Source organism: Mauremys reevesii, linkage group 5 (assembly GCF_016161935.1).
Source record: "Mauremys reevesii isolate NIE-2019 linkage group 5, ASM1616193v1, whole genome shotgun sequence".
Classification (NCBI taxonomy): Eukaryota; Metazoa; Chordata; order Testudines; family Geoemydidae; genus Mauremys; species Mauremys reevesii.
The window spans coordinates 51,936,936-51,964,679 of NC_052627.1; the positions used below are offsets into that span (position 1 = coordinate 51,936,936).

The 27,744-nt window shown below is 42.6% G+C and overlaps 1 long non-coding RNA gene across 2 annotated transcripts; it reads right to left on the bottom strand.

The window, feature by feature from the left end:
- Window positions 1–650: 650 nt before the first annotated feature.
- LOC120406977 lies at window positions 651–27,508 on the bottom strand. 2 transcript variants are annotated; one of them, XR_005599714.1, is made up of 4 exons: window positions 27,295–27,508; window positions 11,010–11,064; window positions 10,254–10,361; window positions 651–1,249 (listed from the first exon to the last, which is right to left on the bottom strand). It is a non-coding gene; the product is annotated as an uncharacterized LOC120406977 (long non-coding RNA). The 2 variants fall into 2 exon arrangements; XR_005599713.1 differs by lacking the exon at window positions 10,254–10,361.
- Window positions 27,509–27,744: the final 236 nt, after the last annotated feature.

The following is a 27,744-nucleotide window of genomic DNA, read 5'->3' on the forward strand; positions in this document are numbered from 1 at the left end:
TAGGCAGGGCCGGCTTTAGGCCAATTCCAGCAATTCCCCCGAATCGGGCCCCGTGCCTAAGAGGGCCCCGCGCCCAGTGAGAATCCCTTCCCTGGCTAGAGGCGCCTTTTTAATTTTTACTCACCTGGCGGCGCTCCGGGTCTTCGGCGGCACTTCGGCGGTGGGTCCTTTGCTTGCTCTGGGTCTTTGGCGGCGGGTCCTTCAGTGCCGCCGAAGACCTGGAGCGAGTGAAGGACCCGCCGCCGAAGACTTGGAGTACCACCCGGTGCGTACAAGCCCCATGTGTTTTTTTACATTTTTTTTTTTTTAATAGTCGTCCCTGCCGGGGCCCCGTTGAAACTGTTCCAATTGGGCCCCGCACTTCCTAAAGCCGGCCCTGGGGGTAGGGGCTCCTGCCCTCAAAGCCCTGCCCCTTCCCCTCCTCTTCCTCCCAAGGCCCCACCCTTGCCCCTCCTCTTCTCCCAGAGCCCCCCCCCCCAGACAAGCTGGAAGCTGTAGCAGGGTCAGGGATCCCAGCCCTCACACTCGGTGGGGCCAAAAGCAGCCCCCTGCCCATGTCCCTGGCTCCTCGGTCCCATGACCAGAGCAGGCAGAGGGACCCAGCCTCCTCACAGTTGCCTGCACAGGTCTTACTATGGCTGGGCTGTGGCTCCAGGACCCTGCCCCTCAGCTGGAGTTGGCTCAGGACAAGAGCCGCGCAGGCAGCTGTGGGGAGCCAGGGTGGACCCTCCACCTCCATCTGCCCTGGACGGGGAGCCCGGGGGGTGGGAACATGAGGGAAGAGGAGAGGAAGGAGGCAGGGCCCACCGTAGCGAAAAGTGGAAAATATGTATCTTATTAATATTGATCCTCCATAACGACTTGATCCTGCTCCCATTCAAGTCAATGGAAAAATTCCCATTAATTTTAATGGTGCAGGAACAAGCCCCAAGAAAGAGTGGGACATCATCCTGGCCAGTCAGAAACCAACTTATCTTAATGAACACATGAAATACACACTTGGGGTTCCCTACAGTATCATTATTGAAGAGCTGCATTTGCAAATGGCATTAGCCGCTGGCCTGATTACTGCTGAAAAAGGAGGAGAGTGAGGATTGATGTATCTCTGGTGATCACTTTTCATAATTTATTATCTTTTAAACAATGATTTTAACATCACAGGTGTATTTCTGCCACAAGACGACATTTCAGGATGGGTTTGATCTTGTTAGTCTTGGTTCCATTCATTCAGTGAGAGATGCCCGTGTACCTGTGAAAACAGAATTTGACCCAGTTTTTCATCCAGCAGAAAAAGCAGAGGATTGCTTTGCAATAAAACTGTGTCATCATCAGAGACTTCAGAGGTCCTTTTTAGTCTTGTTAAAAAACTCTAGATCAGAGGTCAGCAACTTTCAGAAGTGGTGTGTCAAGTCTTCATTTATTTACCCTAATTTAAGGTTTCGCGTGCCAGTAATACATTTTAACCTTTTTAGGTTTCTTTCTATAAGACTATAATATACACCTCTACCTCGATATAACGCTGTCCTCGGGAGCCAAAAAATCTTACCGTGTTATAGGTGAAACCACGTTATATCGAATTTGCTTTGATCCACCGGAGTGCGCAGCCGCCCCCTCCCCCGAGCACTGCTTTACCGCGTTATATCCGAATTTGTGTTATATCAGGTCGCGTTATATCGGGGTATAGCTGTATAACTCAACTACTGTTGTATGTAAAATAAACAAGGTTTTTAAAATGTTTAAGAAGCTTAATTTAAAATTAAATTAAAATGCAGAGCCCCCCGGACCAGTGGCCAGGACCTGGGCAGTATGAGTGCCACTGAAAATCAGCTCGCGTGCTGCATTCGGCACGCGTGCCATAGGTTGCCTACCCCTGCTCTAGACAGAGTCACCAATACGAAATGGAAGCTCCTGCACTTGTTTTGCCCTGTCTACACAGACGGAATGCATACTCTCTCTCTTTCTCTCTTTATATATATATGCAAAAAATATTAAATGTGGGTGAGATTTTCAAAAATGTTCAATGTTGGTCTAATTTTATTCCCACTGGAGTCAATAGTAGGGTTTAAGGGTTTTGAAAATCCCAGTCTACATGTACAGTATATGTCAATAGCTCTACAGAGTTATAGTAAGAATAATGATAATACCAATGTCTTATTTTTGTATTATATTTCTATGAGCAAAAGTAAGCATTTGTTTCAACAACTGGTGTATAATGTATACTTTCTAATCACTTGAATATAAAGCAATAATTATATTTTAAAATATTTGTGAAAATAACAGAGGAAAGAAATAATTGCTCTTAGGAGGCAAAAAGGAACAGCACTAGCAATTTTGTGGGAAAAGGAGTGTGATTTCCTCAGAAAATGAGGGTTGCTAGACTGTCAACACTACATACAATATATACAGGATTTAGCGCCCCCAAAAGGAGCAGACAACTTGTGATGCCAATTAATATCCAGCTTAATGAACCCTTTGCAGTTGGTCCAATATTTTGGGGCTAGGACCACATCTACTCATTGGTATGAAAGGGTTATGGGGGCCTGGGAGCAGTGACTGCAGACCTTCTGAAGGAGGATGGAAATCTTTAACTTTCTTTAAAAGCTGTCTTCCACTTCCAAATTCCCAACCAGTTCCTCCATATTTGTCAAAATCAAATCTAGAACAATCTCTCCCTTAGTAACTTTCTCCATCTTCTGAAATAAAAAATTGTCTCCAATACATTCCAATCACGTATTGGATAATCTGTGTCCTGCTGTGTTGTTTTCCCAACAGATCTCTGAGTAGTTGAAGTCCCCCCATCATCGCCAACTCTTGTGCTTTGGATGATTTTGTTAGTTGTTTAAAAAAAGCCTCATCCACCTCTTCTTCCTGGTTAGTGGTCTGCAGTAGACCATACCATGACATCACCCTTGTTTTTTACCCCTTTTATCCTTACCCAGAGACTTTCAACAGGTCTTTCTCCTATTTCCATCTCAATCTCAGTCCAAGTGTATGTATTTTTAATATACAAGGCAACACCTCCTCCATTTCTTCCCAGCCTGTCCTTTCTGAGTAAGCCATACCCTTCTATACCAATATTCCAGTCATGCGTATTATCCCACCAGGTCTCTGTGATGCCAACTATGTCATAGTTGTGTTTATTTACTAGCATTTCGAGTTCTTCCTGCTTATTCCCCATACTTCTTGCATTAGTATACAGACATTTAAGATACTGATTTGATTTCTCCCCCCAGTTCTGTCTTGTCTCTCCCTTAAATCATAGATTATTAGGGTTAGAAGGGACCTCAGGAGATCATCTAGTCCAACCCCCTGCTCAAAGCAGGACCAATCCCCAAATGGATCCCTCAAGGATTGAACTCACAACCCTGGGTTTAGCAGGCCAATGCTCAAACCACTGAGCTATCCCTCCCCGCTACTATAGCAGTCCATGCTCCCCACAAATTCCAAACCTTCTCCCAGGTCTCTGTGTTCTTGACTTATTTGCAGGTTTTGGTCACCCGCCCCCTTTGAACCTAATTTAAAGCCCTCCTCACTAGGTTAGCCAGTCTGTATCCAAATAAGCTCTTCCCCTTCCTCGATAGGTGGACCCCATCTCTGCTTAGCAGTCCTTCTTCCTGGAACAGCAGCCTGTGGTCAAGGAAGCCGAAGCCCTCCTGGCGACACCATCTTCGCAGCCAAGCATTCAGCTCCAGGATGCGTCTGTCTCTGCTTGGGCCCCTATCCTTGCCCGGAAGGATTGAAGAGAACACCACCTGTGCTCCCAACTTCTTCACCCTTACTCCTAGAGCCCTGTAGTCACTTCTGATCTGCTGAGGGTCATACCTTACAGTATCATTAGTGCCCACACGGATAAGTAACCTGGGGTACTAGTCAGAGAGCCGGATGATCCTCGACAATCCCTCCATAACATCTCAGGTACAGGCCCCTGGCAGGCAGCATGTCATAGGATGCCATGTCAGGGTGACAGATGGGTGCCTTCATCCCCCTCAGAAGAGAGTCACCAATCACCACTACCCTAACATTTCCTCCTGGGAGTGGTGGGTACAAGGCTACCCTACATTTCCTCCCAGCCTTGGGGGTACAAGGCTTCCCCTCCTCCACCTTTGGGTCCTCATCACTTGTTACCAGGGCAGCATATCAGTTTTCCACCATGGTGGGTGGGTTGGGAGTAGGGGTGGAGCACTGGCTGCTGCCAGAAGTAACCAGCTGCCAGTGTCCTTCCTGTGACAGAGCCATATCCTCCTCCCCCAGTGGTCTGGCAGCAATCCTCTGTAGCTGGATAGCTTCCTCAGCCTTGGATGTCTCCATATAAGTACTCTCGAGGAATTCCTTGTGGGCATGGATGCTCCTCAGCCTGGCCACCTTCTCCTGTTGCTCTCCCACCTGCTTCCTGAGAGATTCCGCCAGCAGGCACCTTTCACATTGGATGGTCCCCCCAGCCTGGCTTTTTGTAAGTGGGAAATGCAGTCTAGAGTCTCTAAAGGTCCACACCAGGATCTGGGTAGAGGCATCCACATCACAGCATGAGCCTCACAGACCTCGTCCAGCAGCATCATGTTCGCCTCCACGTGCTCCAACACCATCATCACTACTCTGCAACTTGAGGATGCTCTCTCAATACATATTTTCCAGGTTATTGAGTTGCTCTGGGTGCCACCTCTTTCAACACAGCTGAGAAGTTCACAGGTCTCTCAGTATTGTCCCCTTGTGGTTCTGGAGGCTCCATCTCTGTGACTTCAGATCTTATGGGCAAACAACTGGTAGTCAGCACCAAATACAGAAAGTGTGCTGGCCAGTTGTTGAAAATGGCTTGGTCCTACCAGTACTAGTGGCTGAAACATTTTCATCTCTTTTTGGGTTCATAGCTGGAGTTGACCATGGTTAATTTTCCTGAGTCTTGTGTGTGTTTGGGGAGGCATTCTGAACAAACTTCTTGCTATAATATGGCCTTGACATGGGCAAGAACGGACTGAGATATATTTGTTCTGGGAACACGCGGGAAAGAGATTCCATGGTGTTAAAGCATGGTAATACCTATATAAACACCCAGAATCTTGGCTTTAACTCCAAGTACAATATAGAACTCATAACTGTATCTTAAATTAGTTTTCATAGCCAAAGTAACAGCCTATTTCCAAGGATTGTATATGCATAAAGAAAACTAAAGTAGGACTGACTATTAATCCTGGAACTGCTGTCCAGGCATGCTCTCCCCTAAAGAAACTAAACAAATTCTGTGATCTCTTAAGTATAGAATATGCAGCTCCCTATTCATAGCCCTAAATCTACAGAATGATACAAACTGTTTTATTTATAGTGAGTGAAAATAGTATTAGACTGTTACTGCAATCTATATTAACTCTTAGTGATAAGTAATTAAAGCCATTCATAACTTCTTAACAAACAAATATACAGTATCAAGTCTAACCCTAACAGTAACTAAATGGTTAGTCCACTGCCATCAGTGCCATTGGGGGTTGGTGAAAATGTGTAACTAGTCAACAGGCTTCACTTAATAATTTATGTCTTGTGAGCTGCTATTTGACATAGTGATTGATTCATGGAGGCCTTCAGTGTATCTTGTGTTTTGGTTTAGAATTTAGATTATCAGGAGAATCATCTCCTGTAAGGCTGAACACAGAGCACTGATCAAAGATTGCAGTCTCAAGACTGGAGATTTGGGTCTTGTGATGGGGTATACCAACCTCACACTGAGCCATCAAGGATTAACAGGTGGGCCCACTCAGCCCTACCATTACACCTGCACTCACTGTCAGATAATGAAGGGGCAATTAAAAAGGGAAGAAGACACCTCAGTAATGGGGGAGCTGACCTACTATTCTTTGCTCAGCCTTCGGGAGAGTGGCAGGCCTGACAAAGTCAAAAAAACAAACTCAGTTGTTGTATTTCTTTGCTTTATTTAAAAACAAACAAACAAAAACTATTGGGCTGTGTCTGCTGCTTGGGACAGGCCTGCAGGGCCTAATGAGACTGTTGCAAGGAACCCCCTGCCCTGGGCGGGGGGGGGGGGGGAACTGCCTCAAACTGTGTGAACTTTTGCATCCTACTTGATCCTACCCTGTAGTTTGTTTTGGACCCTGACGAATGTAATCATTGGTATATATTGAAAAGTTGAAAATTTGGAGTGGAGAAAATGACGGAAAAGACTTTGGTTCTGATGCTACAATCAGATTTATGCAGGCAGATCCTGACAGCTGCATGGTGCCTTCTTGAAGTGTACCTGCACAGATTTAATTGAAGAATCATGTCCTGTTTCTTAAAGTTTATTGCTCCTCAGTCTACCTTTTCACCTCTTTTTTCCCATTTCAAACTGAAGATCAGTCTAGAAATAGATGGTACAGGCCCAATCCAACTCTAGACTGGGCCCTCTGTGAGGCAGAGGAACAACTAACATATGGGAATTATAGATCCTAGCATCCAGGCTATGTCTAAATCTTGCCAATTCCTTCTGCACAACATCTAGGACATAGCCTCTCCTATCCAACCACACTACTAAAACTCTAATCATCTTGTGTCTCAATTACTGCAACATCCTTTTCTATAGCCTTGACAAATGTAATCTTGCCCTGCTCACATCCATTCAGAATGCTTCTGCAAAGATCATTTTATTTTCCTAGCCTGTCCCTTTGACCATGTCACCCATCTCTTTGCTTCCCTCCACTAGCTTCTTCTTTTCTATCACATCTTAACTTTCCAGGTTTTTCATGACCTATCCCTTCCTTACCAATCATCTCCCATTTGCTATCAAGATGTCAACTCCATCCAATAGGTCAATGACACTAGCCTTCATCCCCCACTAGTTAAATTTTAAAGCAAGCACCCTCATGCCTGGGAGAAGCTCTCCATAAACATTCATAAAACTAACATCTTTCCTTCAAATTCCCCCTCAGAACTGGCTGCTGGTGTGCTGAGACAACTGCCGATCATGTTGACTAATATTGTCTCATTGTTTCCTTGTACTCTCCTTTTGTCTATGTGTATCCATCTGTTGTCTGTCTTATACTTAGAGCTTGTCTACATAGTGAGTTACTGTGTGTCAAACCAGGATGCGATACTTCACCACAGCAACTTGATGTGCAGTAATGGCTTTGTGGTTGCTGCTACAACACAGTGAAAGTTGGAGTGTGGCTTAGATTACTACGGAAGTGCAGTATGCTAAGTTGCACTCCAGGACTTTCACTGAGCTGTAGCAGTGACCATATGGGATGTTACAGCATGGAAAGCTGCTATACTGTAGAATCACAGCCTGGCTTGCCGCACATTAACTCACTGAGAAGACAAGCCCTTAGGGCAGGTCTACACTAAGGGCGGGGGTCGAACTAGGGTACGCAAGTTCAGCTACGTGAATAGCGTAGCTGAACTCGAAGTACCCTAGTTCGAACTACTTACCCGTCCAGACGCCGCGGGATCGAAGTCCGCGGCTCCAAGGTCGACTCCGCCACCGCCGTTTGCAGTGGTGGAGTACCGGAGTCGACCGGAGCGCGCGGGGAGTTCAAACTATCGCGTCCAGATTAGACGCGATAGTTCGAACTCCGAGAAGTCGAACTCACCACGTCGACCCGGCAGGTAAGTGTAGACTAGCCCTTAGATTGTAAGCTCTTTGGTGTAGGGAGTATCTTTTCACTCTGTTTGTACAGCATCTAATACAATGGATCCTGGTCCATGACTAGAGCTCCTACATGCTATAGTAATATAAATAATTACTAATAAATGTATACAGATTCACAATTTCTTTGAGAAAATACTGCAGAACCAGAGCCATAATTCTTGCCAATAACTTTAGGTTACACTAATAAGAAAGAGCGGGATGTACTTATGGATCTTTCCCTGGACTAAAGATATACTGTTTTTAAAGGACATAATTAAATCTTCAGGTGGTTTTTCTAGCAAATAAATATTATTTTTGACAAAATTTAATTTGAAATTATGCAGAATTTTCAGAGCTATGGGACTAGGAAAAAGCACCCCAAAATAGATATGCTTGGGTTAGTTTGTTTTTCATTTTTGAAAACTTGCAAAGAAAAAAAACTCCCTAGCTTAGATCTTAAAGGCAAATTTCACTGCAGAAGTAATTATAATAGGTGAAAACCCGAGAAAATAATGTTTTTAACGGAAAGGCTCTCAGACCCTCAAGTGTTGCAGTTCAGGCCCTCTCCTGTTCACAGGACTTTTCATTATTCTTTGTTCCATATGAACAAATTTAATAGACTATAAAAGTTAGAGTTGGAAAAGACCAATTGATTCAGCTAGTCCATCTCCTCCCAAGTAAAATATCCTTCTGTACAGAGCATTTCCTAGCATTTTATTTAGCCTGGTTTTCAAAGTCTCAAATTATGGGGTTTTCACTACATTCCTTTGGATATTTTCCCACAGTCTAATACATATCATATTGGGAAGTTTTGCCTAAGTTTTGCCTTTCTAAGTTGCATCCCATTACTGCTAACACACCATTCTGAATAATTCCTCTGCACCCTTGCTATTTACACCCTCCAAATATTTGGAGTCATAGCCCTTTCTAGTTGTTGCTTAGCCAAACTCTACATATTCAGTTCTTCTAATCTTGCCTCATAAATCATTCCCTTCGATCCCCAAGCACTTTTGTTGCTCTCTTATCTGTCAATTTTTTTTATTTTTATTTTTTTTGGTAATGTGACCAAAAACAAAAGCCCTATTCCACGAGAGTTGACTAGAAAGGGACTACTACCCTCCTGTCTATATGCAGTGCCAAATTATTTTAGCTTTTTCCAAAAATTTGTCTAATTTGCTGTCCATTATTATTTACCGGTATATTGTGCTGGTATCCAAAAACCCTGCACTAGGCACTGTACGAACACTGAGTTAAAATGAGGTCTGCATAAAACATTATTATTTTGGCTCTCTCCCTCTCAGCATATGTTAATTTTCATTTTTCTAAACGGAATCTGATCTTGTTGTTATCTTCTCCTGAGTCTAATCTCTGTAGGTCCCCTTGTAGCATTTCTCAAATGTGACTGTTATTTGCAATTCTTTCCAATTTAGTATCACCTGTGAATTTCATTAACATTCTGTTTACTTTCTCCTCTAGATCATTAAATACAATTTTAAGGACAATGTGATTTAACTCAAATACACTGCAGCACTCCACTTTATACCTTCACTTCTTCAGCTAGTTTTCAATTTGCATGACTGTTCACATGTAAGCTGATTTGAATTACTTTTATGAATAACTTTTCAAGAGTTACTGAGCCAGATTTACTGAGCAGAGATACAGAGTGAAAAAGGCCACACACTCCCAACAGGCTCTTCCCCTGCCTTAGGGGAGCCCCAAACAGGCATAGAGCTGGTGTAGCTGGCTCCTATACCCTTTTCCCCCTGTATTCCCAGCATGGGGTTGGGTAGGCTGATGTTGGATGGATACTTGTATGCTCTAATCGGGGCCTTTAATTTTTGGATTATAAAATTGCCTGCTATGTAATTTAAGAAACTCTTTGCTATTTCATAGTCAACTGCATTTCTTACTCAACGGATAGTTGGGACAGGTGAAACCCCACAACACTGGTATATTTGGGGTTTTACAACCAGAGATATAGTCCAAGAACTCTCTGTTCTCAATCTACTCCATTAGTTTCTCCTTCATTTTTCTTTTTATTGTACCCCTCCCACTCCCCAAATAAAACCCATCACCACCATACTCTTTATTGCAGCATCAGATGTACTTCTGGCATATATATCATCACCTCTTTGTATTTCTCATATATAGATTGTACCAATCTACATTGCAGTTATGATAACCCTCATACTGGGTTACATTTATGCCCAACAGACAGTAATCACTATCACTTAATGTCTTCTAGTTCTTCCTTGTTTCCTATGCTCCTTGAATTTGTATACAGATGTCTTAGTACTTCAACACTCTCCTTATTCATTCTTTTGTTTAGGAGCAGTTCTATCTTCTGCTATACTCTGTTTGCTGGAAGTCCCTATGAGATTTTGAGTTAAGAAAAACTCCCCTTGCCTTGCTTAGTTTAAATCATGTCTAATAAGCCCTCTTATTTCCAATGTCAATTGAAGTCAATGGGATAATTTCCATTCACTTCAATGGGTTTTTGGATCCAGCTGTTCCAACATTCTGTCAGTCCAAAACCTTCATATCTAAATCACTGGTTTGACTTCTGTGTTCATCTTGTTCTTTCTTTTCCTACACTAAATAATGAGAGGATCTCTTGAGATGATCACCTCTATCACTCCCTTACCCGCCTGTTGTCTTCCTAGGCGCCTTCCCTGCTGGTGTTTGTTCCCAGGTGAAGTAGAGTTACTGGGAATATCCAGCATTACTTAGAATATCCTTCTCCGATACTGGGCTGAATTGGAAAGTATAGCTTTGTATTAGCTAGAGAGCATGGTCAACCATGACAGGGACAAGATGAGATTAAGTTTACTCCTTTTCAATAAGGGACAAATAGGGTAGAGAAATGTATCTAATCCTCTATAGCCGTGTCCTGCAAAGTGAGATTTGTGTCCATAAGTATCACTAAGATTTTTTCCAAAAGATGTGGTATGCTCCAACTGTTATATTTATATAACACCAACCCACTAAATCTACATACATGAGATCTACAGAGATATGAGAGGATAAGCCTCCTATCGTACCGTGGTGGACTATATAAAAACAGTGTAAAAACAATGGTGCCCAGGAATCTTGTACATTATTTATTCCTGCATTTAATGAATTGCCATGTGCCTGAGCGCCTGGAAACTAACTGTGGGGATTGCCTCAAGCCTCCATTGCACTCAGAAAGACCTGTACTCAATGTACTGATACTACTGATCAACAGTGACTTATTTCTACATCTTATATAATTATGGTGAATTTGGATACATATGTAACCCTTCTGCCCATCTGAGTTGGCAGCAACAAAGGCCGGGTTCAGTATCTAGGGGTTCCGTTTCAATAACACAATGCAAAACTGGCTCGAGCCCCCACCCAATGACCTGGTACAATTACATACCACCTTCCGGGCGCCTTCCCCTCTCGCAAGCACGGAGTCTGTGTGCAGCAAAATCCTTTTAATAAAGGAGGGAAACAATACAGCATTATGTTGGGGAAACACCACAAACAGGATTCATAACACAAACCATGAGCAAAAGACCCCCAAGTAAGTTTGGCAGTGTTCTTTTCCCCTCAGGGTCTTAAGTCCAGCAACCCAAAAAATCACCCAAAGTCCCAAAAGTCCAACATCCCAAAAGTCTCTTGAGCCCAGCAACCCAAAAATCACCCAAAAGTCCAACAACCCAAAAGTCTCTGTCCCTGGTCAGTGCAGCCCCAGAGTTCAAAAGTTTATCCGCAGAGTTTTACATCCCAGCCTGGGTGGAAATGGGGGGGGGGGGCAGCACAAGAGTGTTAGGGGGCACCTTACGTGGTCCGAGGCTGACTGCCCCACCTCTCCATGGGGTTCTGCTGCAGCCTTCACCACGAGCCTCTCCGCCAGCCTCTCCACTCCACCAGCCGTCCCGTGAGCTGCTCCAGCCATCCCACGAACTGCTCTGCTATCCACTCAGCAATAGATCTTCAGCCCCCCCACCCATCCCCGCAGCACTCACTGATTTCAGCTCTTAGTAATTTTAGCTCTTTAGTGATTTCAGCTTGTAGTAGGGGAGCCTCAGTGCTGGTGCACCATTGGCCCAAAGTGAATTCAGCTCAGCAGCCTGTAACTAGACTCCTAATGGAATCAAAATTAGCTCTGATATTCCACAGTGGAGAAAGGAGGAGGTGCAATTGGTGTTTCAGGCCCTCAAAGGGGGCCCATATTATTAGGTACAAATGCCTGTCCCCAGCCTCTCTCCATTCACTGGGTTTTGGAACCCATGTCCCTTGTCTAGCGAGTGCTACTTAGTTGATAGCGAGTCCCTCTGTCAGTTCCACTGTCCTTGATTCACATAATCAGGGTAACAACAGGAAAAAACAGTTCCATTGTCCTTGATTCACATAATCAGGGTAACAACACTTTATTCTTCCTGCCCCAATAACAGAGAAACTGGGGATCCCACAGCAGCAAAGTGACCATTTGGGCTGCGGTGGGCTCATGCTAGGCGGGGTGGGTGTGCCTATGCAAACAAGATCAGCCCCTGAAGGTCTTTTCCACAACTCACCACAATTCACCACCAGATGTCAGGGTAGAGCTCATCCTGACTCTGCTTGTACATGGATGCCGAGTTGCTGAAAGTGATTGTTTTGTCTCAGTGCCTATGGCATCTCTGAGGCCATCACATTACCTCTACTGAATAATCCATGTTGCTGATGTTAAGGCTAGCATATCATTTCACACTTCAAGGAAGGCTACTCAATACCACTGGTGCACGACAGAACACAATACTTAATTTTTCTACACAAGGCCTCAGCCCTCTTCTTCTGTCTACTTCATAGTATTTTACACTGACACTGACTATTCTATGGTCATCATGCTTGTTGCTTAGCTTTTTGAAGATCTTAACTCCTGTTATTTATCCATTACTCCTAAGGCATAACTTTTCAAATTGATGTGTACAGCTGACCTCTGTGTTACATACTAAGTTGAGCAACATCATACAAAAGACTAATTTAAGTTAGGGATATGAGCATGTTTTAGAACCCACTCAAAAACAGTGGGTTCTAACTTTACAATAGAAGAGTGCTTCAATGAAACAGAGATAAGCATCACAAAAATAAAACAGAATGAAAAGCTTTGATGTCTGACTTTTTTGGCTCTGGCTAAGTGTGAATTCACTGCTGCACTTTCTTACCTTGGCAATGCTAGAAACAAGGCAAGAATTCTTTTCAAAACCAGAGTATTTATTGGTTTTCATAGCACAGACTTCCATTTAGTTAGAAATATTTTTTTGGACATTTAAATTTTCTTTGAGTAGCATTGGTTTTAATTGAGAAATTTTTTTAATGATACTCAAAATTTTGCAAAATCTTAACTTAAAATAAATGAAATTTTCCTAAACATCGTCTCATCCCTAATTTAAATCAATGCCATTATGTCAGAACAATGATTTTGTTAAATATGTTTCTATTTGTTGCTGGATATATTTGTGCAACACAGACCAGAAGACCTTGAAAACTTCAGGGTAGAGTTTTAACATCCACTCTGCCAGGTGTAAATCACTACTCTACATGCAAGGCAGTGGAGAATTAGGTACACTTGAAATTTCAGAGACGTTACAGAGGCAAATAATTAATCAAACTGGAATTAATCAAAACAGAATTGATCTAAACTTTGGTTTTAAGTCTCAACAAAAAGATGGCACCAGCACACCATTCCATATGCTACAGCCTTGGTTCAGCACTGACTTAGAAATGGGAGACATTCATTATAATGACTCTCTTCCACCTCTTTGTGCAGCAGTGTCCAGGACCAGACCTGGTTAGTTTATAAGATATGACAAGGTTACAGCTCCTAGCTGCATGACTATGGAAAATTATTAAAGATATATTTAAAAATCTCTTGGCTCTGCCTTCACTTTTTTGGGTGGAGAAGAGCATTTTAATTTATGTTCACAAAAGAAATGGAATAAAAATGTGTAGGTTGTGTTTTTTGCAAGTCTAACAAAACAGATCTAGTTTTCATATGCATGCAAAGCATACAGTACACAGAGCATGAATAATTAGCATTAATGAATGTAAAGCTCGTCAATGAACAATGACTGTTGATTTAGAACACTGCTGGTGTGTGAGAATACTTCTCTACTGGGAACTAATACAAGGAAAGGACTAAAGTCTATTGGGAAAGTCAATAAAGACTAAGATGGCCTTTGAAAAGAGTACTAGACATAAATATGTTTTTCCCCCTTTTAAAATCCAATTTACTCTTTAATTGTGTACTCTGATCTGGTGAATTCTCATGGATTGAGAGGTAACTGCTCTTTGAGCAAATCCTGACATGCTTTACTCACTTTTTACTAAGGCAAAGAGTTTGCCAGCGTAAGAACTGAGTAAGCAGCACAGGATCTGGCTCTTAGTACACAGGACACAAAGAACTCTAGGAATAGTACTTCTGTTGCATAAAGTTCTGAGCATTTAAGAAAGAGTTTTGTTCATTAATTTGTGAATACATAGTCTCAGCTGGATATAGTATTCTTCACTTCCTTTCCTATAATGTTGAGCAGAGTTGTTCAGCAGTTGCCACCTGCCACTTCTGAAGTTATTACATTCCTGCTCCAGGAGCTGAGGCTTTAAGAAAACACCAAATATTGTGAGACTCTTGATAAAATTCTGTGAGTTGGCAACACTAATTAGCATAAATGGCCACAATTCGTTGGAGTAGTTCCCACTTACACTGGGACTGAATGAGACCAAAATGAGACACCCCCCCCCAAAAAAAGTTACCTACCGTTCTATAACTGGTGTTCTTTGAGATATGTTGCACATATCCATTGTACTGTAGGTGTGGGCCTGCCTCATGCACAATTGTCGGAGAACTTTACTACTGACACCCCCGAACAAGGTACAGAGCCTCAGGAGGATCTAAGCCTTTTCTTTGATACTGGCAAATGGGACTGAGGAGTTCTAGACTCTCTGGTGCTGTTCCGTACTGAGGCTGACGTACTACTTGAGGTACAAGTAAGAAAAGTCCGATGTGGGGGCAAATTGTTGCCTTCATGAGTAGACATTTGAGCTTCACTGCTTTCTTTGAGCTGGGCTTAAATGCCTTATAAATGTGACATTTATCACTTATGTGGTATTCTCCCAAACATTTCAAACAGGCCGAATGTGGGTCACTAACCAGGATACGTTTAGTGCAAGTGTGGCACGACTTAAAACTTAAACCAGCATCGTTCCAGTACTGATCCCAGTAACAAAAGATGAAAACTAGTCCAAAAAGGCCCAAGACTAAAATCTATCACTAAAACTAACATAGCATAAACGTAACTACATAACTACCTCCTAACAATAACAGGGTATCTATATACAAAGGAGTGAGAAAAGCTTATGACAACAAGTCTGAGATCGCTCTGACAACTGTCACTGGCGGTGAGAAGGAACTGAGAGGGAACCGTGGGGTGGCTCTTTCCTCTTATACCAGCACACAGTGGCGTGTGGCAACAGAGGGCGCTCAAACTATCCTGACAGGTAACGCTGACGGAAAAAGTTCTCCAACAACTGTGCACAAGGTGCACACACCCATACCTGTGTTTTCATTTAGATGATACCATCTTCTCTAAATAACGTCCATATTCTATCCCATCTGTGATTTCTCCACTATTGTATTATTATTAGCATTATTGATCATTTAGTCTATTAAAAGCATTAGTCGTCTTATACAATTTGTCTCTCCAAGAATGAGCTAACCTCAGCCACAGATGTCATCAGCAAAAATCTTTCAAGAGGCTTGTACAGCAGAACCTCCGAGTTATGAACATCAGAGTTACAAACTGACCAGTCAACCACACACCTCATTTGGAACTGGAAGTACACAATCAGGCAGCAGTAGCAGGGGGAAAAAAAACCAGTACAGTACTGTGTTAAACATAAACTACTAAAAAAATAAAGGGAAAGCAGCATTTTTCTTCTGCATAGTAAAGTTTCAAAGCTGTATTAAGTCAATGGTCAGTTGTAAACTTCTGAAGAAACAACTATAATGTTTTGTTCAAAGTTATGAACACTTAGCATTACAAACAACCTCCATTCCCAAAGTGTTCGTAACTCTGAGATTCTACTGTACTGGAGAAAAACTGCTGAAGCTTACATACCCAAGGCCCAAGAATAAAACAAAAATGGCTGAGCAAACACCATGTCACATGGCTGCATTCCACTAGGGATTTCTGTGAAGAGGGAATAATAAACTTGGCATTTAAAGCAGGCAACACAGCAGAAGGAAACAGGAAATAGTGAAATCAGATATTTACAAATAACTGTTGGCATACTAGTTACATTGAAAGTTTCTCAATTTTTTAAATGTGTGCACACAGAATTTTCCTCTCTCTCTTGCAGTGACCTTCCACTGCTATGCAGTTGCTCAATAACTTGCAGCTGGACTACTGTAACTTCTACTACTCCAGGATGTCAATAAAGCAGTTCTGCAGCCTGTACAATGTGGCAGCATATTTATTCACTTAGGTGAGCATCTGTGAATATATTCTGCCTGTTGTGCACTCCTTGCACTGGTTGCCAACAGAAAAATAGATGAGTTCCAAACTTGCTTAGGGCCTCTGTCCAGGCCCCTATAGACGGCTGTGGTGATGTACAGAGCTATAAAGGAGCTACAACAGCCCATGAGAAAATTCCCCCAGAGCAGAAACTGCACAGGGCCAGCATACACAGTCTTATACTACCCTTCCTCACAGCCTCTAGCATAGCAGGCATGCTGGAATCCAGGTGGGTACCATAAATTAGAACAACCCCAGGGCAGACAGAATCCAGGTGACACAAAGGTACATTTTTTGAAAAATTTAAATACTCATATTTATTCAGCCAGCTCTAACTTTAAAAACTTTAATCTGTTTTTAAATCAGTATTTATAGATTTTTCTCTATAAATGTTAAAATTCAGACATGCACATTTTTGTAATTCCTGTGCAGAGTAAGAGCTCTAAGAATTTTGGTTATGAAACAATCAATTAAATCATTCATACTGGGCTGGATCTCTATCAGCAATTTAATGATTAAAGTTTTAATTACTGCAATTAGTAGTTGAAGCCTGAAGTGCTACGCATTTAACTGTATTCTGGAACTGCCTGGAGTGGGGTAGACAAAGCTTTGTTGGTAACAGAGAATCCTGGGGGATCTTGCAGGGGGCCAGGAAAAAGGGGAGACCTTATTGTCATGACAAGCTAGACAAGTGTTCCCAAAAAATATAAGAAAAAGACAGACCTATCCAGGATAGGGTCACACATACTGTTTGATCCTCTGTACCCATTTGTCATATTCTGTCCAATCCACCTTCACTTATACACTATATATGAGGGAGGGAAAACAAAATAAACACCTAGGTAATATGGCTCTGTACACTCATCAAAAAAGCATGCATGCATTGTCAGTATACAAGTTGGTACTCTCCAAAAGATTCATCAATGATTTTTTTTTTGAAAGAGGTTATAACTTTGTTCATTATGGACATCAGATATGTAGCAATTACCTAAAGCAACCTTCCTCTTTGATTGGAACTTCTAGGTACTACTGTACTACAATAAAAATAATCTTATCCCTTTTTCTCATTTAATAAAAATCCATTTGCTCCACCTCTTTGTCACATAATTTCATTAAAAAGGTGGGTGGGGGGCGAGATTGGGTTTTTATTCAACAAGAACGAGTAGGCTAACAGGATTATTCTTTATTGTAGCACAGTAGCACCTAGAAGCCCTAATTAAGGATGAGGAACCTAATGTGATCACAGTTTAGAATAATGAGAGGATTCAGTAAGCAGAAGAAACAAAGCAATGGGATTGGGAAGTAGGAGAATCAGATAACAGTAAAATGAACATGCAGGTCAAGCATCAGTCTCAGCTCACTACCACCCCTGCCACAGTCAGATAGCAATGTCTTGTAAGCAGGGGCGGCTCTAGCAATTGCGCCGCCCCAAGCAGGGCGGCATGCCGCGGGGGGCGCTCTGGCGGTCGCCAGTCCCGTGGCTCCGGTGAACCTCCTGCAGACGTGCCTGCGGAAGGTCCACTGGTCCCGCGGCTCCGGTGGAGCATCTGCAGGCGTGCCTGCAGGAGGTCCACCCGAGCCGCGGGACCAGCGGACCCTCTGCAGACATGCCTGCGGCAGGTCCACCGGAGCCGCCGGACGACCGGACCCTCCGCAGGCACGCCTGCAGGAGGTCCACCGGAGCCGCTTGCCGCCCCAAGCGCACGCTTGGCGTGCTGGGGTCTAGAGCTGGCCCTGCTTGTAAGCAGCCCAGCAAAAGTGACTTTTAAGGAAGATTTGAAGGTGATATGGGAGTGAGTTTTTGGATTTTGGGGTAGGAGGCAGGATGAGAGAAGCTCAAAGCTGTCTGAGGGAAGAGTGGACAAGCAGGAGGTAAAGGCTGGCATCAATGGACTGGAGCTAAAACAGGGGTGAAAGTTGGGGCAGGGATTGTTGTTTTGTTCTGTGTTTGTATAGAGCCTAGCAGAATAGGGTCAGGTCCATGACTGGGGATCTTAGACACTACAATAATACAAATTAAAAAAATCATTTTAAACAACGTTGCAATACTAGATCTGATTGGTAGGGCAGAGTTAAATGGTGAAGAGACCTAAAGGTAGAAATTAGAAACTTGTGTTGACAAAAGGACATCCACAAAGAGATGTCTGAAAGATGGGTTGAAATGCTAGATTGGATAGAGGGAGACAGCTCATTAGCTAAAGAAGCCGATTTGTGAGTCATTGGAATTATTAGGTAATCAAAACCAAGCAGATAACAGCACCCAGAAATATGGTATAGTGGGAGAAGGGGAATAGGCCAAGGAGAGAGTCCTGGGGGGAAGCCCATTAAAAAGGGAAGAGGGGATAAAAGAGGAGAGCATTAATTTATGGTGAAAAAAGTCCACAGGGTTTCAGGCCTCCTACCAGAGACACTCAGCTGCACGAGGGCAGCAGGGGAAACAAAAGTTGAAGGTGAACCAGGACTAGGAGTTGACTGGGCAGTTCTTTTGGGAGGGGGTAAAAAGAGCTGAGGGTGGAGGACAGAATGGAGTTTTCCATTGCTGTATAGAGTGTTGTAGCCATGGCGGTCCAAGGATATTAAAGAGACAATGCGGGTAAGGTAATATCTTTTACTGGACCAACTTCTGTTGGTGAGAGAGACAAGCTTTTGGTCCAAACAGACTGAAAGAAGAGCTGCATGTGGCCCAAAAGCTGGGGTCTCTCAACAATAGAAGTTGGTCCAATAAAAGATATAACCTCATCCACCTTGTCTCTCTACCATGGAATTTGTTATTATTTAACATTTATACTGCTGCAGCGCTTAAACGCCACAAATAGGGTATGGCCTCATTGGGCTAGGTGCTGTAAAAACGTGTAACAAAAGGGAGTACCTGCCCCAAATAGCTTGTAATGGAGAAAAGTTATTGATGGACAGGTGGCTTAGGTAAGGCGGTAGTTGTCGTTAGGCAAAGATGAAAGAAAGAGACAATATCTGGTGAAGACCAGATCAAGTATGCAGCTGTTTTGAGTGGGAAAGCTGATTCAGGGTTGCGGAACAAATGAGATCAGAGCAAGGAAGTGAGTGACTCGAGAAATCAGACAGCCTGATGAAATGGAACCTGAATTTGCTAAGGATGAGGATAGCGGGTTGCTATATGAAGAGAAGAATAGGGTTCAAAGGAGGGAAGGGATTGGCAACAGCAGGAGAAGGAGAGGAATATGCAGAAGAACCATGCAGAAAGCTCTGGTATAATACTACCTTTTTTTAAAATTGGCCATATTTTAAGAAGAGGCAAATATCCATCTGGACTTTAAGAGCCAAATGTTCAGAAGGCAGATGCCCAGATCTGCATAAAAATAATATGATCATGCAAAAAGTGTGCATTTACCAAAATTACATGTCCAAATGGGATAACTGTGAATACAGATAGCTAGTTAGGTGCCCAATCATTTGGGCATGCAGTTGTGGTAACAACATGTACAAATTTTTAGATATTTTTGCACACACACCTTCAGTTTTCAAAAATCTGTCCCTGAATGCACATAGGAACCATCTGAACCCCAGCACAGTGTGCAAGTGTCTCAAACTGGTAAGCAGCGAGGAGGGGAAAAATATGTCTAGCAGAGTGACTGACAAGCATTAATATACTTCAGTTCACTGGTTAAGACCATGAATGACACTTCTAATGCACTTCTGTCATCACCTTAGTAAGCTGTTGTTCCGCAAGTAGGTTATTGTCAGACAGACTAGCTTGGAACATGCCATGAATTTACTAGCAATATCACTACTTTATTAGCATGCACTAAACACATGAGCCATAGCTTCTTTCTGTCAGAGTTCATTATAACAGAAATGCACTGGCAGCTGTCATTTTCTAACAAGATGATTTAAAAATACAGTATTTTACATACTATGTATGATTGATAAATTGGAGAAGTCTTAGCAAATGTTGTAAAAGAAAAATAATTAAAAATATTCTCATTTTGAACTGAAGAAAAGCTGACAAACTCAAATAAGCAAACGTAATTATACAATCACGTTTGGGGCTTGATTATGCAATCCTTTACCTACAGAAGTACCCCACTGCCTTTACTGAAAACAAATTTAAATCAAAATGATGATCTTTTAAAATTTACTTATCCACTGTGAATATGTAACCACAAATAGGAAAATTTCCTTAATATATACCCCAAGCTATGGCCACCATACAGAAAAATCAAACTACAATTAAATGCCTCAGTTGCACTTCTTTTCATTTTTAATACTAAAAATATAAAAATTACAATTCATCACTTTATAATGAAATGGATTTTCCAATAATTACATAGTAAAAGTAGCAACATGCATTTACAACGAATTGGAAGAACATGTCATGAGTCAAACATTCTTCTACATACAAACCACATCTTTCTCCCACTTCAAAATCTTTAAATGGTATATTTGATGCTATGGTGCTTAGATTACATACCTCTATATTTGTGATAACTGCCTCAAAGTTAGAGAGTCCTTGTTAATTCACAATATAACAACATAAATGGAGCACTCAGTAAAAGCATCAGCCTGATTTGAAGCAATGTAACCCAATGGGAATATTCAAATGTTACTTCCTGGTAGTTACAATGACCTACCCTAATACAATGTGTATCACATGCATTTGGAGCCTGAATCAGCATCCATTTAAGTCAATCGAAATCTTTTCATTTACTTTCGTGGCTTTGGATCAGGCTCCTTTCTTTTCTTAAAGGTGTTTGTACTGCTTTAATGGCTTAGTGTACTAATCTACAAACAGGCATGTAAACTTTAATCACATGAGTTCACCCCATGAGTTCTGTGATGTTACCTGTGTGAGTAAAGTTACCTGTGTGTGTGTTTGTAGGATCAGACCCACAATGCTTACTAAGGTATTATTATTTGTATTACTGTAGTGTGTAGGAGACCCAGTCCTGGACCATGACTCCATTGTGCTAAACATTGTACAAACACAGACCAAAGACTACTAGCCTCACTGACTTCAATAAGAATGAATATGATACCTACTAGTAAGTGTTCGGAGGAACAGGTCCTAAGCCCATACTGCGTCTTTGTAAAATAGTTTTGGGATATTTACAAATGTGACTAAGGAAATATTATAATTATCTGCAATTGTAGTGGAAATATCTTAAGGCAAAATAAAAATACCATTCCTTCCTAACCTAAAATATTTGAAATTAAGGCATATAGTAAAATTTTCTAAAGCAGTGGTTTTCAAACTTTTTGTACTGGTGACCACTTTCACACAGCAAGCCTCTGAGTGTGACCCCTGTGGCAGGGTGACGACTCCTGCTGGTTGTCTCGAGAATTAGCTCTTTCCAGCCCAGAGTGCCCTCTGCAGGCTGCTGGCTCGCCTGCCTCTGGCCCCCGTGTCCCTCCTGGACCCCGGTGCCCCTTTACTTCAGGGTTCTGCCCCCAGCAGCGACCCCGTCTCTGGGTCTCCCCTCTCAGGGAAACCCTCAACCCTCTATCCCCACCTTGCCTCAGTGGCTACTGCAGCAGTCACCATCTAGCCCCCACTCACTGGGGCGGACTACAGTCTGTAAACCACTCATCACCGGCAAGGGGGTTAGGACCTGTTGCCTTTGCCTATCTCTGGGCTGCTTCTCTGCAGCCCCAGTACCCTTTTGTAGGCCTTTAACTATGCCTGCAGCCTGGGGCTTTGCTAGGCTGGAGCTCCCCAGCTCCCTCTGCCCTTCCCCAGCACTGCTCCACCCTAGGTACCCTTCTCAGCTCCCAGGCAGCCTGGTCCTTCTCCCTCCAAGGCTGGAGAGAGAGTGTTTTCTACAGCCTCTGGCCCTCAGCCCTCTTATGGGGCCAGCAGTGGCCTGATTGGGGTGTGGCCCCAGCTACACCCCCCTTATAAATTAAAAAGGGAGAGAGATTTAATGGGGGCTTGGGGCTGTCAGCCCCACACGATCCCTGTGTAACCACCTTGATTACACCCTGAGGGGTCATGACCCCCAGTTTGAGAACCCTTGTTCTAAAGCAGCTAAGCGCTAGCTTTTTAAAAGTATTCATCTGAGATAGGCATCAAAATACTTTTACAAATCTAATCTTAAGTGTCGTAAGAACCAGGGCCGGCTCCAGACCCCAGCACGCGAAGCGCGCGCGTGGGGCGGCATTTTAACTGGAGGGCGGCAGGCGGGTCCGGCGGAGCTTCCGCAGGCATGCCTGCGGGAAGTCCAACGGAGCCGCGGGACGACCGGACCTCCCGCAGAGGCGCGGGACCGGCGCCCGGCAGCGCGAGCGGTGCAGCGCGCCGCCCTGCTTGGGGCAGCGGAATTCGTAGAGCCGCCCCTGGTAAGAACTTAAGTCCTATTTTCAAAAGTTGCTTAGGCACTTAAGACTTCTGATTTCTTAATGTTTTGTTGTTGCTTTAAATAAAAAAAAAAGAGAGAAAAAAAACCCAGCGCTATTTGGCTTATGAAGTATATAGATTCCTTGAACTAACCTGTTAAATGTAAGATCCTTAAACTGATCACCAGGCTCTTACACAGCTCTATAGGCATGAGCAGCATATATATTTTTGATGTGTATCTGGAAATCTTTCTACCAATTTTTATTATTTTTATAAAGTTGATTAGCCAAGAAAAAATTAGTTAAATTTGGGCCTGTAGATCTACTTCTTTATGGTGTATGAAGAAACCCTGAGAGTTTTAAAATAATTAAGTGGGGGTTCTGATTGTCCTTTTACAGATTTCCCTGAAGACCATATGGATGTCTGGATATTTGTTTTTAAAAATCTATTTAACTCAAATTTCCAAACTGTTGGGAAAAACTTTTTTTTTTTATAAAGATTTGACACCTCACCCCTACAGTTGAGAGAGTTCCCAATCCATATCTGTATCTTCCATGGGAAACCTCCAGCAAAACAGGGAAAATGATACCTGGTGTATCTAATATTTCTAAGGTGAAAACAAGCAGAATTGTGTGTGTATAGATATAGAAACATTCCAAGTCTTCATTATACATCATAAAAAAAGGCACAAACCCATATGTGACAGATGTAGCAATTTCCTGCAATATCTTTGGGCAATCTTTGGTGGGAGGGATAGCTCAGTGGTTTGAGCATTGGCCTGCTAAACCCAGGGTTGTGAGCTCAATACTTGAGGGGGCCATTTAGGGAACTGTGGTAAAAAAAAAATCTGTCTGGGGATTGGTCCTGCTTTGAGCAGGGGGTTGGACTAGATGACCTCCTGAGGTTCCTTCCAACCCTATGATTCTATGATCTTCCTGTATTAAGTTTATGTATCATTGTGGGCCAGAGACTGTATGTAACTCCATGGGGGAGGGTGACCACAGGTCCTCCAGGAACTAAGAAGAATGGAGGGTGAGCAGGCAAATTCACTCAGGTTGTAACATCTCCAGAGAAGTACCCCCACCTGGAGAGAGGCTCACATGTACTGATTCAAACAGGATTCTCCAGGAACCAATAGACAAAGACAGGACTTTTGGATAAGCCTGAGTTTAAACTGACTCAGGCCCTTCTTTCTGATCCAGGAAAAGGACAGGACCATCTGTTCAAGGCAGCCCCCATCCTTGTTGGGAGGATTTTGAAGGACTTTGGCCTTTTGAGGCCCCATAAGATGATGGGTTACCATTGTTATTGTTTTTTATGTCTTCTCTGTAATGCTTTCACTTTAAGAATAAATGGGCTTGCTTAGAAAGAGCTGTGTGGGAAGTCATGACTGCTGGCAATTATATTGTTCATAGATTTTAAAGAGTAACCAAATGTTGACACTAGCCTATCTAGGCAGTCTGGCTCGCTGAGTATATCACAGTGTAGGCAAGGAATTGTGCAGCCTGGAAAAACTCCAGTCAAGAGAAAATGAGAAGCAGGTCTCTGCCCTGGAAAGGTGACAGCTGGGAGCAGGAAAAGCCGAAAAGTGGGTGCCCTTTGCTGGACCACAGAGGATGAATACAGGTGCAGTTGCCCTGAACTGTGACATCACGTATCTCCAATTATGTTCCAGGCACTGAAATGAGTGTCCAGTGAAGGGGAAAAAGAGGCCGCAACCATGAAAAAATGGAAGATGGAAGGAGGGAGCACAGCCTTTGGGACATGAGTAGAGGTTCCTTCCTCCACCATTTACATCATTTACCAAAACCAGTTTGTCTAACTTACACTTAAGGCTACATATTTGGCACAGAAATCATGGTGTTCAGAGTAATAGTGAATTTGAATAAAGTTTGTGACCGCCGCAACAGTTTCAACATGTGAATTATTTTCACTTGGGTAATGGCCATTAATGTAAAGTAAAACTTAACTTGGTTATAAAACATTTGTTCATCTTGTTGAGATTTCTATTATTTTGTTGATCAGAAGTAGTGGCGTGTAGGGCAGCTAGTTGCTAGTAGCTAGTCCCCTCCAGGTGTTGCAACCTGGCTCACATGGTCACTCAGGTTTGACACATCCAACTTTTGTGCCCCTGTGTGCTAAGTTGCAACACCAAAGACATTTGGCTCTCTACCATTCTGTCTCTATCTACAGAGGGACAGTTGCGCCAAACCTCAGTGGCATTGCGACCATGTGGGTCAGGTTGCAACACTCAGAGCAGGTAGCCAGGCCCCCAGCACCACGGGACAGGAGCTGCCACTGCAAGGTGAGCTCATTGTCCAATTTACACCCCCACCCCCTTTCCATGACACATCCTTGTTTTCCCTACCTCTTTTTGGAATTATTAGTAAAATGTGAAATTATTAACATGGGAAACCTGACACTAATTCAACCATAAATTCCTTTAATAAGTCCAAGGCCAAATGGTATTTTACACAAATTGCTTTAAATATGCGTAACAGCCTAAAAATAAGCCATCACTACACCCTATACAGTAATAAAGTATTTGTAAGCATGTGATCAGTATACTTACATATAGGCCAGACCTAGGGAAAACTATATCATCCTGGCATGCTCCAGCATGAGCAGGTAGGGTCTGACAACCTTCAAATTCATGGCGCTCTCTATACACTTCAGCTAACTTGCTAGTTTTAGCAAAAACCCAGTTTGAAGCAGTTTAGCCTTGCTATTTTCCTTCCTCCAAGGCCTTCCTTTCTTATCTCCTCCCCGTCCTTGCTTAGCAGCAGAACAGTGGGAAGGGTTGTGCTTGTTTCTTTGAAGACAGCTTTCCTTTGTCTTGTTACTGCAGCTTTTCACTTTATCAGTTACTCTTTAAACCATACATCTTTCCCACACTACATTATTATTCTCATGGCCTTCTTTTATTTGCTGATTGCGGCCTTTTCCTTACTAGCCATAAAGCAAATATATTATTTTCTTACCCAAACTTAAGCTAACTTTAATTCTTTTAATTTCACAAATATCCCTGCACCTCTGCTGTGAAATGTATTAACATTTTCCATGGAACTCTCACAGCCTTACACATACTTCATCCCTGCCCTCAACTAGTGCCATAAGTTACTTACCATCACTTGAAGGGCTGGTCTACACTGGGAATTTATATCAGCGTAGCTACATCTCCCAGGGGTATGAAAAACTGATACCCCTGAGACACCCAACTTTGCTCACTTACCCCCGGTGTACAGAGCCCGAGACCAATGGAAGAATTCTTCTGTCAACCTAGCTACCCTCCTTGGGGAGGTAGATTACCTAGGCTGATGGGAGAATCTCTCAGCATATGCAGTAATTACACTAAAGCACTACAGTGTTGCATCTGTACCGTTGCAACGATTGAAGTGTATTCATACCCAAAGTCTTTATATTATATTATATTGTTCCAGTGTAAACACAAAAGGCTTTAGATGAAAATGGTCCTTCTTGCTGAGATAGCCTTTTCAGTGTGCAGTCACTCCTCTCCCACTTCCTCAGAAAGCTTATGCCGTGGGATATAAGATATGTCCAACTAGCTGCCCTACACGCCACTACTTATGATCAACAAAATAATAGAAATCTCAACAAGATGAACAAATGTTTTATAACCAAGTTAAGTTTTACTTTACATTAATGGCCATTACCCAAGTGAAAATAATTCACATGTTGAAACTGCTACACTAACTGTGCTCAGGCACAATTCCATTGTGCAGGTATTTCCTTTCAGCTTAACTGTTCTGTTTAGCGTTCCTCCTCCAACTATAGCTGCTCCTCTCTGCTCTTCTTCAGAAAACAAAAATAAATAATTCACAATAAGCAAATAATAATACTTCTAATTTGCATTTACATAGCACCTTCTATCCAAAGTTCTCAAAGCACTTCTAAAACAGTGGGCATCGACTGAGAGTCTGCTACTTTCACAGAGTTCATGAGACAAACAAGCTATAGATCCAGTTCTCTGGTGCTTTTAATGCTACAAAACACATATCCAGGTTTCAGATCTAACTCTCTAGTATTCCCAGAGGGAAGACAACAGATAGTTTCATATAATTAAAAACTACACATAGCCCCTTCACTGCACCCTGGCAATCCATTCATCCCACTCCTCCTTTAATGAAAGCATTAGAGGTTTAGGACCTTTCGCCAGTCCCTAGCACCATAAATTACGTGCACCTTGTTGACACCATATTACCTCCATGAAGCAAAGTTTTGTGGTTCTAGGGGGGTTTCTCTATACTTTCTATAGGCTTATAGTCTAACCATCAAGTGACGTTTTCAGGCTGAGGCTCCCACTTCTCAAAGAGAATCTCTGGTCTGGCCACTGGCATAACACATTTTCATTAGGGATACCAGTTTAAGCAGCCATTCTAAAAGGTGCTTTTTCAAGTTTGCTATGACCTCACAACAATTCCTTCATCTGATACAATCCTATAAAATACTAGGCCTGTTATTCACTCTTCCCTACAAGAAAAAGCATTTTGGAATACAGAGGCAGGTATTTAATATGTGAGGCAGAGTGAACCCTGTGACATTACACCCCATATTCTTCATAGAAATACTGTTATGATATGAATATGGTATAACTAAGATATGTTTTATGCAAGATTGGTCATGTGAGGTATCATTGAAAAGGTTATGATCTACTAAATGTGCTTATCCAATTTGTATGCATGTACCATTTCTGTATCTGAAGTTAGGAATACTGACAATTACAATTACAAACCAATTACAACTGTGTGCGTACTTGGGGGAACACCCACCAGACAGTAGGCCTGAATGAGCCATTTAAGGAGGACAATAGAACTTTGAAGATACTAATCTCTCACCTTCCTGAGGAGCTTCCTGGGATGTTGTTTTGACACTGCAGGGTCACCTGATGATGTCATCTAATACGGAGTACCACCTTGGACACTGCTGGTATTTTTCCACTGGAAACAAAGGATTCCCGCCTTATGTAAATCCTACTTAAGGCTGGGAAGTAAGTCAATCAGGGCTCTTTTCCATTGCCTCCCTGCCCAAGAAGGAAGACTGCTGAAAGCACCTGAAGAGACAAAGGAACTAAGCTGAGGAAAGGCCAGGACTTAGTCCAGGCTTAGACAGGGATCTAGTCTGTAAAGAAAAATAACTGGAACTCAAAGGTGCATAAACTCTGCAACCTGCCTAACACAATATTTAGGGTGAGAAATTACATTTTGTAACCTGTTTCTTTAGTGAATTAAGTTTAGGTTGTGTGTTTTATTTGCTCAGTAATCTGCTTTGTTCTGTTTGCTATTCCT